The 8,734-nt window shown below is 48.3% G+C and overlaps 1 protein-coding gene across 1 annotated transcript in view; it reads right to left on the bottom strand.

Annotated features, from left to right (window-relative positions):
• Positions 1-7,892, bottom strand: part of LOC149353647 (cholesterol 7-desaturase nvd 1-like) — a 37,247-nt gene extending 29,355 nt beyond the window's left edge. Inside the window, exon 1 of the mRNA XM_089577383.1 lies at positions 7,874-7,892. The gene's annotated coding sequence lies outside the window, so the exon portion shown is untranslated. The remainder of the gene's footprint in view (positions 1-7,873) is intronic.
• Between the last annotated feature and the right edge of the window lie 842 nt (positions 7,893-8,734).

Consider the following 8,734-nt stretch of genomic DNA (forward strand, 5'->3'; position numbering starts at 1 on the left):
TAGCAGCGAGGTTGTGGTGTCAATTAGTTGGGTTCCACCCAGGAAGCATTTAGTTGCGCAATAAGGGACCGTATGCTAAAGTTTTGCTGTAAACACGCCGTTAATAATTTGAAGAATGTTTAATTTCGCTAACAAACTATGTTTCAAACTCAACGACATGAAGCAAAAGAAGGAGCGTCCTCAATTTTGCAATTAAGTTTGCTCTTCAGTCACTTTTGCTGCCGCGAGGGTGCGCTGACGCTGGAAAAGCGTCGGTAGCGTCGGCTAGGTGGCGTGAGCTGCCGCCTGATTCAAAGGATTCAGCCATGGATTCAGCCTTATCCCTCCACGCACATGCTCAGCCATCGTAAACATGGCAGCCAGAAAAAAAATCAGCTGATTGACGGCTGTCCTTTTTTTTTTTACACACTACATAGAATCAAGGTACTGTGTGGACGTCTTAAGTGCGCGGAAAAATCTATTTAAAGGCAGTGATTGCTACGGGTCTGCCGAGATCAATTTGCAAGGAGCGCTTGGCTCGAAAACCGGCGAAGGCAGCTTTAAGGCAAGTTCACACTGGCGAGTTGCAAACGTCGCGCTAGTATTCTAGGCGACCGATTTCGGTCAATTAGTTACGGTTTGCGAAGCACATGTAAAGCGGGGAGAGAGTGTAATAAATCGATTTAAGCCTGTCGCGCGACCTCCGCGACTCGCCAGTGTGAACTCACCTAGTCTGCTATCGATGGCAAATGTCCTCCAAGGGCGATGCGTGATTATATTTATTTTTGTTCAGAAAATACCCGGCGACCATGAATAATCACACTGCAGCAACTGCCGACATACGGAAGCAGACCGGTGCAGCTGATGGGAGCTTGCAATCTCACTGCGGGAATTAAGAGCCGGCACGCCCGGTCACTGCGGCAACAATCACTCTTCCGCCTCCTAAGCAACTCATGCAGCCCGCTTCGGGTTAAGCACTTGATATTCGTGTTGATGTTGTTGCCGTTCCGTTCGGATGATGCTCGGATGACGCCGCCGGGGATACTGCGGTGGCGAAAGTTTATGCGAAGGAAGTCCTCCTTCGCCGCCGCCTTGTCTTGGGGGTCTCGCCGGAAAGCGCGCACCTTCTGCGACTTAACTTTGACCGTGGTTTCCAAACACTTGCTCACAGTCGGTTGGGCTACGCCGACGTTTACTTCATTTCCTACGGTGTCTTGAACCCCACCGGCGGCGAAGGCGCGCACAGGAACTTGCCGCTCCACTAACCGCGCACTCACCCGCACACCTCGAAGTTCAACGGCGAGTTCGTCGCACAGCCATTATGCTCCTTCCTATGTCAAAACGTCGAAACAACTCGTCCGGCACGTCAAAACCGTCTTCATGCACCGTCTTACACCGTTGCTCGCGCGGCCACCGGCCATGCAAACAACCGCCATTTTCTGTCTCAAGCGGTTTGAGACCACTCGTTGCAATCCTGCAAAATCGTCTCAATCGGCTCGCATAATTAGGTGAGCAACGTCAACACTTCTGCGCGTTTATGACGTCGGCCGGTGACGCATAAGATCAATACGGCCGCTGGTCACGGCCGACCAATAGGAACGGGGCAAATGAGACACTTTTTGAGACACTTTCCGATTGAGACGATTTTGAGCGACTCGTAATCGCGCCCCAGAAAATCTGAGGCCGCGTTACAATTCTGTGCGCACGTGTGGCGAGATCCGACAGATAACCGAAAATCAGTCCTGAGAGCAGTCACAACATAAGATCGAGGCCACAAACCAGACACTGAAAGAACCGAAGCCGCGTCATAAAAAAAACACAAAACGAAAAAGTAAATGATAATAAATAAATAAATAAATAAATAAATAAATAAATAAATAAATAAAAAAAAGGCGCCAAAAACGCGCCGAAACAAAGCTAACAGGTTAAAACATGAAGATAGAAATTAGGGCTAGGAAAATTGTAAAAACTTGTAACAACCTTCCCGGCTTCAGGTGAGGCGAGAGTCGAGTTAAAACTAAGAAACGCCAACGGTAGCACGGCTTAACAGGGATAAAAAGCTAAAACATGATGTCGTAACTAAAAAACAAAAGGGATAGAAACTTAAAAACTGTGACGAATAGGATACGAAGAATAAACACGGCGAAAAAAAATTGGTCGGTTCATGGGACAGGGCAAACATCATGGAGGTACGCTTTTGAAGCGAAGAGCTTCACTACCCGCACCACAGCCGCGCTTCACGTCAGCTGTCCGAGCCAAGATTTGCCGCAGCTGCGCATGCGCGAAACCGAGTGACGTCACGCGCGGCGCAGGTGGCCGCAGCCGCTGCTATGCCGACTCCACCGCCTGACCTTTCGGCGCAGCCGCGCGCTGCTGCGCATGTGCACCGCCTCCTCACCGCCGTACTGCGCGCTCGCCTCCTCGCCAACGTTTGACCTTTCGTTGCAGCCGCGTGTTTACCGCAGTTACTACGCACGCGCAAGGAGGGCTATATAACGCGCTTGCCTACACCGTTATCGTGCTCCGTGTGGACTGTGCGCGAACTGCGACTGCCATGACGTCAAAGAAAGCATAACTGCAGCTTTTCGCTTGTATATCCAGGCTTAAATAGAGCTAAGCCACTGCCAATTTTTTCGTTCAAAAATGTTCTCGATCCTCGGAAGAAAAAAAGATAGGCTGGCCAGGGAGATCATCGAAGCTGTTGCCACCCACGAGAAAGGAAAAAACTGTGCAAGCACCTCGTCAACTGCACTGTCGACGAAAAAAAAAGCATACCTCCATGATGTTTGCCCTGTCTCATGAACCGGCCAATTGTTTGCGCCCCGTTTGTTCTTGTATCCTATTCGTCATCGTTTTTATGTTTCTATCCCTTTTGTTTTTTAGTTACCACATCATGCTTTAGCTTTTTAGCCCTGTTTAGCCATGTTACCGTTTGTTTTTCTTAGTTTTAACTCGACTCTCGCCTCACCTGAAGCCGGAAAGGTTCTTACAAGTTCTTACAATTTTCGTAGCCTCATGTCTATCTTCATGTTTTAAACTTTTAGCTTTGTTTGGCCGTATTTTTGTTGGCGCTGTTTTTTCTTTATTTCTTGTCATTATATTTTTTCGCTTTGTGTGTTTTATGACCCGGCTTCGGTTCTTTCAGTGTCTGGTTTGTGGCCTCGATCTTATGTTGTGACTGCTCTCAGGACTGATTTTCGGTTATCTGTCGGTTCTCGCCACACGTGCGCACAGAATTGTAACGTGGCCTCAGATTGTCTGGTTTCACTGGGTTCGCGTTCCCTATTGACGGCTGTTCCTTCATATGTTTCAAAGTTGTGTTTTTTTGCTTTTGTTGCGGCCCCATTTGCCATGCGCTTTGACCTCTCTCCACCCTTCTCTCCACCTTTATGCCACTGTAGATATTTCCGCCCGTTTCGTCCATTTTTTCATTAAAGTAGTTAGTCAGCGCTGTGTTCCTTGTTCTATTGCGTCTTTCTACGTCCCTGCGCCCCAAAGTTCACGCTGGACCACATATGGATTCATGACCAACTGGCCCAGAAGAATGCCATTTTGCCTAGAAATGGTTTCTACGCAGACGGAACGAAACAACTCCGGCAGAAAGGAGAACAATGCTGACGTGTGCATACGTACTGAAGATAGGGTCTCGAATAAGATCTTTTTTGTTAACCCATAGTTAACAAGTGCATATCCTGAACCCTGTTCAATAATAACTCCAAATTGATCAGACCTTAGCAGCTACGCTTTGAAGGTAAACTTCAACCGTTGGAAATGCTAGATGTCCTTCCTGATATCACCCCAAGACATGATCCACTGCCGCCGTTGCACATCCTTCGTGCTGTATCAGACTTCACATTAATGCACTTGCATAAAACGCAAACACCGCACGAGCATATACTACAATAATACCCCGCACTAAACGAAGAACATGCAAGTTTCACAGAATATTACTCGGATGGCTCAAAAACGGTAGTGCACTGCGAAAGTGCACTAGTAGAAGGGAAATGGGAAAAAGTATTGAGATCACTGAATTGCGCAATAATTTTTACTGCGTAATGCTATGCTTTGTGTGTAGCTGTAGGCAGAATAATTAAGACAACATTGTAAACAGCGTAATCTACACTGGTTCACTAAGCCTACTCAAAGGAGTCCATTCTGGAAATGCAGTTGAGCCCCTTGTCGGAAGCACTATGCATAATAGAGGAAAAGTCGCAAAACGAACACACATGACAAGACTGTGCTGGGTGCCGAGCGATGTCGGGATAGGTGGTAACTAAAGGTCCGTTCGATTCGCCTGCACAACGTGAACCGGTTCTTGCGATGCTGCACTTCGCCATTCGTTTCAGCATTGCAAGATGGCGACGTCAGCACGACGGCATTTGTTTCAAAAAAGTGCAGATATTGTGCATGTCTAGTTCAGGAAAGTTAAGGAAAATTGCGCACCCCCTCAGTGGTCGGTGCCGAAATGGTGGTGCACCTGCAGCCGCCACGGAAGCAGACGACGGCTCGCGCGACGACGGCGTGCGCGACGATGCCTTGCGAGATACTCAAATCATTCCACTCGTCGATGACAACGGTACCCCACACGGACCCGACTCTTATGCAACGTGACTGGTCACCCGAGAAGGCGGCAACGGAGGTGCGAACAGCGGCCCCCGCCGACACCTTGCATCTCTCGACCACCGTGCTCTCGACGGACCTGTACCGGCGTCTTTCCTTTGGACTAACAATGCTATAAAAGTAGTCGAAGCCGGTTATGTTAAATAAAAGGTAAATACGTGCATGCAGCATGATGCACCTTATTGCAGAAACCGCTTAACATGCAAGTCGGCGCGCGCACAGCTCAGTCGATCGTGCTCGGTAAAAGAACAGACGTGCGGTTCGCTTAGCTGCCGCGAGGCTACATCTAGGCTGATTCATGGCAACACTTCGCTGCGACGTGCTGTTTGAAGATTCTGTATGCGGTTCGGGACGTTGGCGGCCGTGGATACATGGGCGCCAGGCTGCTGGCTGCAATATGGTGGTGACGCCAAGGCCAGCAGACGACGAGGTCTGCACTTGACCATTCGTTTTGGAAGCAGCCAATGCCAAGCTGCGCTCGAACTGCTGGAACTGGCGCTGCACGCTCACGGCACCGCCGCGGAACTTTAGAGAACTGGTGCAGGGAGTGCAGGCGAATCGAACGGACCTTAAAAGGCCCACTTCTGTGCTGCACTAGCTGGCAGCAGTGAAACCAAAAAGTAAACCACCCCATAAAAACTGCACGGGGTTAATACTAGTAAATTGGTAGATAAATGGCAGGTCACTTGGGGCAATAAAATGAACAACAAGCTCCACTTCTTAAAGTCCGTCTTGGGGGAGTGAAAATCGTTCACACACCAGGAAAATTTCACTAAAGTAACTTTATGACGCCTTCACACTGAACACACACATCTCACTATAACTTCTTACAAAACAAAAGAAAACTCTTTGAAAATGATGTTGAGGCGAGCTTACAGTTAATCATATTTTATTCTCATGCACACAACTCAAAAACAAACAAAAAATATTTTACTTCATTCTATAATCACCACATCACTTTTCACCCAATGTTAGTCATAGGTGAAAATGCACTTCTTGATCTCTCGGGTAATTTTAGGTTTTCAGAGAAAGTAAATGTCTTAAATATACTGCAGATTTCATAAATTATAGCCCATTAAATACAACACTCAGCTTTTCAACGTCGTGTTTCGAGGGTGGTGACTTAGTCGCTTATGTGTCATAAAGCCCAACACAAGTTACGTAGAGCAAGCCGACATCATTCTCAGGAAGGCGTACAGGACTGCTCTGCACCTACCCAAGCACACGTCGAACGAAACGTTGCTCCAGTTAGGAATCAGCAACACCTTCAGCGAGCTCGCCGAAGCTCTGCTGGGAACGCAAACCACGAGACTCAGAGGCACCCCCACGGAACGAGCGCTCCTAAGAAGGTTGGGTCGGGACACGAGCGGACTGGTAGACAGATACGCGGACGTACCGGACCACCTTAGGAAAATCATTAACGTGGGACCATTGCCGAACAACATGGACCCCAATCTTCACGAAAACAGACGAAAAGCGAGGGCCGAGTACGTGGAGAGAACGCTAGCCCAGTTAGACAACACCGTATACACGGGCGCTGCCGTATATCCGCGCGAGAGAGAACGCGTAGCCGCGACGGTAGTGGTAAACAAGGAAGGAAACATGATCACGTGTGCCACGGCAAAGGTCGCCGGCACAGCGGAGGCCGAAGAGATTGCCGTTGCGCTGGCGGCAGCAGAAGGCTACAGAACGCGCCGATCTCTCAACATACTGACGGACTCGAAGGAGACGTGCAGGAACTACACGAGGGGCAGGATCAGCAGAACAGCCCTTAAAATACTCAGCGGGGTAACCTTCGCCGAGAAACCCAGGCATAACCTAATCTGGATCCCGGGCCACGCGGGCATAGGGGGGAACGAAAGGGCAGACAGCCTAGCTCGAGGTAACGCATTCCGAGCAGGGCAGTCAAATGCTCCGGAGCTCTGCCTACAGGCTTGCGAGGGGGGATACGCAGAGACCTTGCACTTGCATAGGGGAGCTAGAATTAGATATCCACCACCACACAAAGCCCTAACAAAGGAAGAAGCGACCGGCTGGCGCAGATTACAGACCAACTCCTTTCCTAACATACACATACTTAATAAGATGTTCCCGACACAATACAGAGCCACCTGCCTTTGGTGCGATGCCACACCTACACTTTATCATATCACGTGGGAATGGGAACGCAAAAAAGCATTCCACCAACACGAACACCCGAGTGCGGAGCAATGGGAGAGTCGGCTCACCAGCGGCGAGCTAGCGACCCAAAGGGCCTTAGTGCAGCACGCGACTGATGCAGCACGACTCAGTGGAGCCTTGGAATAGGGGCCCACCCTTGCTGACGAGAAGCCTCAAGTCGCCAGCGCCAGAGAAGACGACGGAGACTTCACAATCGCGAAACCCTTGAAATATCCAATAAAGTTTTCACTCACTCACTCACTCTGGCAACTTCTTATATGTTTTCTTTCTATCTTCCTAATGTGGCTTGGTTCTACTGAGCATTAATGGGTTTTTTTTTTCTCCAACGGAAGACTCCGGATCAATTTCGACCACCTGGGGTACTTCAACCGGCGCTTATATCGCGCAGTACACGGATCTCTTTTGCGTTTCACTTACATCGAAACGGGGCTGCCGCGACCGTGACTGAACCGGCAGCTTCGATTAATCAACAAGTATCATAGGCACATTTTATTTGAAATATCTTGCGGGATACTTTTCCACGGGAATCGCTTAACTGTGGCTTCACATCCAAAATACGCAACAACGAACCGAGGAAAACACTTTTAGTTCTGGAAAAGTTTCACGGTCAAGGCTTCGAGGCAGTTATTTGTTTCTCTTCTTTCAACTGAAGATAAGAATCATGGAAATGGGTTGTGGCTGTACTCGACGCGTGTGAATGCGGAACGCGTCTGTTTTCTAGAATAGAAAGAAAAACTACTACAGAGAAGCAGACGCTTTCATATGCAGTTCATGCAAACAGGTACGTGCAGGGTCTTTATACGCACAGCTTCTGGAATCAAAATGCTTCCGTACTTTAAGCGGAAGTAAATAAATAATTAAAAGCTGCAAGAAGCAGCTCCTACTCGTAAGGGTTAAAGCGGTCGGTTCATTAAAATTTTGCGCATGATACCTTGGAAGCGCAGAGCGTTATCTGTTGAATCTAAAGGCTAACTCAATTTTATACTTGCCTATTCTCACGCAAAGGCGCAGGGAAATCAACCGCTGTCTATCAGGGCGATTTTCGCGTGCGTGACGTTTCGCAGCTTCGAAGGGAATCTTAAACGGGGCTTACCTCAAACAGACACGAGGGCGAATTCCTCCCTCTGTTTCAAATGAAAACCCTCTGCCGCGCTCGCAGTTTTTCCGCCGCAAATCACCGGCGCTGTGTAAAGCCGGAGTGAATGTGCTGGACATATGCCCCGTGACGAGGAGTCTGTCACGGTAGACGTTTGCGATGTGTGCTGGAAAACGCCACGCAGGCGCTCAGTGGGAACTGTTTTACTATGTTTTCCTCTGAATCAAGGTTAACCGGTGCTGCCTGCTGCCGACTAACAGATGGCAAGGCAACCGTATGTCATTGTTCTTGCTGTTCTTTCATTTGTATTTTTTTCCTCTTCTGCGTTTTGCTCATTTTGTCAGCCCTCAGCATGAAAATGAACTTTTGCAGCATTCCTTCGTCCCTTCCATCAAAAAAAAAAAAGAAAGATTTACAGCATGTACTGTAATGCATGTTTAACTCAACATTATAACCACACAGTCCTTGGTTTTCCCTAGAATCAGACGAAATTCCTCCGCCAGACAGAAACATTGGCGTAAAACATGCATCGAAGAACAAGAAAGCGTATTAGCGGGCTGTAATGATCTCTTCTCACCATATCAACATGGTTTCACACGTGGTATGTCAGTGACTTCTCAACTTGTCACAACAATTCATGAATATTTTAGCAGTCCTTGATGAATCCGGGCAGGCAGCTGTCATTGAGTAACGCTGACAGCTGGACCAGTTGGTGAACTATCAGTGCAAGAAACTTGGAAAATGTTCGAAAGTTTTGCTCAGGATTTTTCCTTGCAGGTAAATGCCATCATTTTAGACCTGCCTAGTGCGTTCGATAAAGAACTGCATGGGAACTTAAATATCTTAGGGTATCTTGGA

Source organism: Amblyomma mixtum, chromosome 3 (assembly GCF_055824585.1).
Source record: "Amblyomma mixtum isolate Tamu chromosome 3, ASM5582458v1, whole genome shotgun sequence".
Taxonomy (NCBI): Eukaryota; Metazoa; Arthropoda; class Arachnida; order Ixodida; family Ixodidae; genus Amblyomma; species Amblyomma mixtum.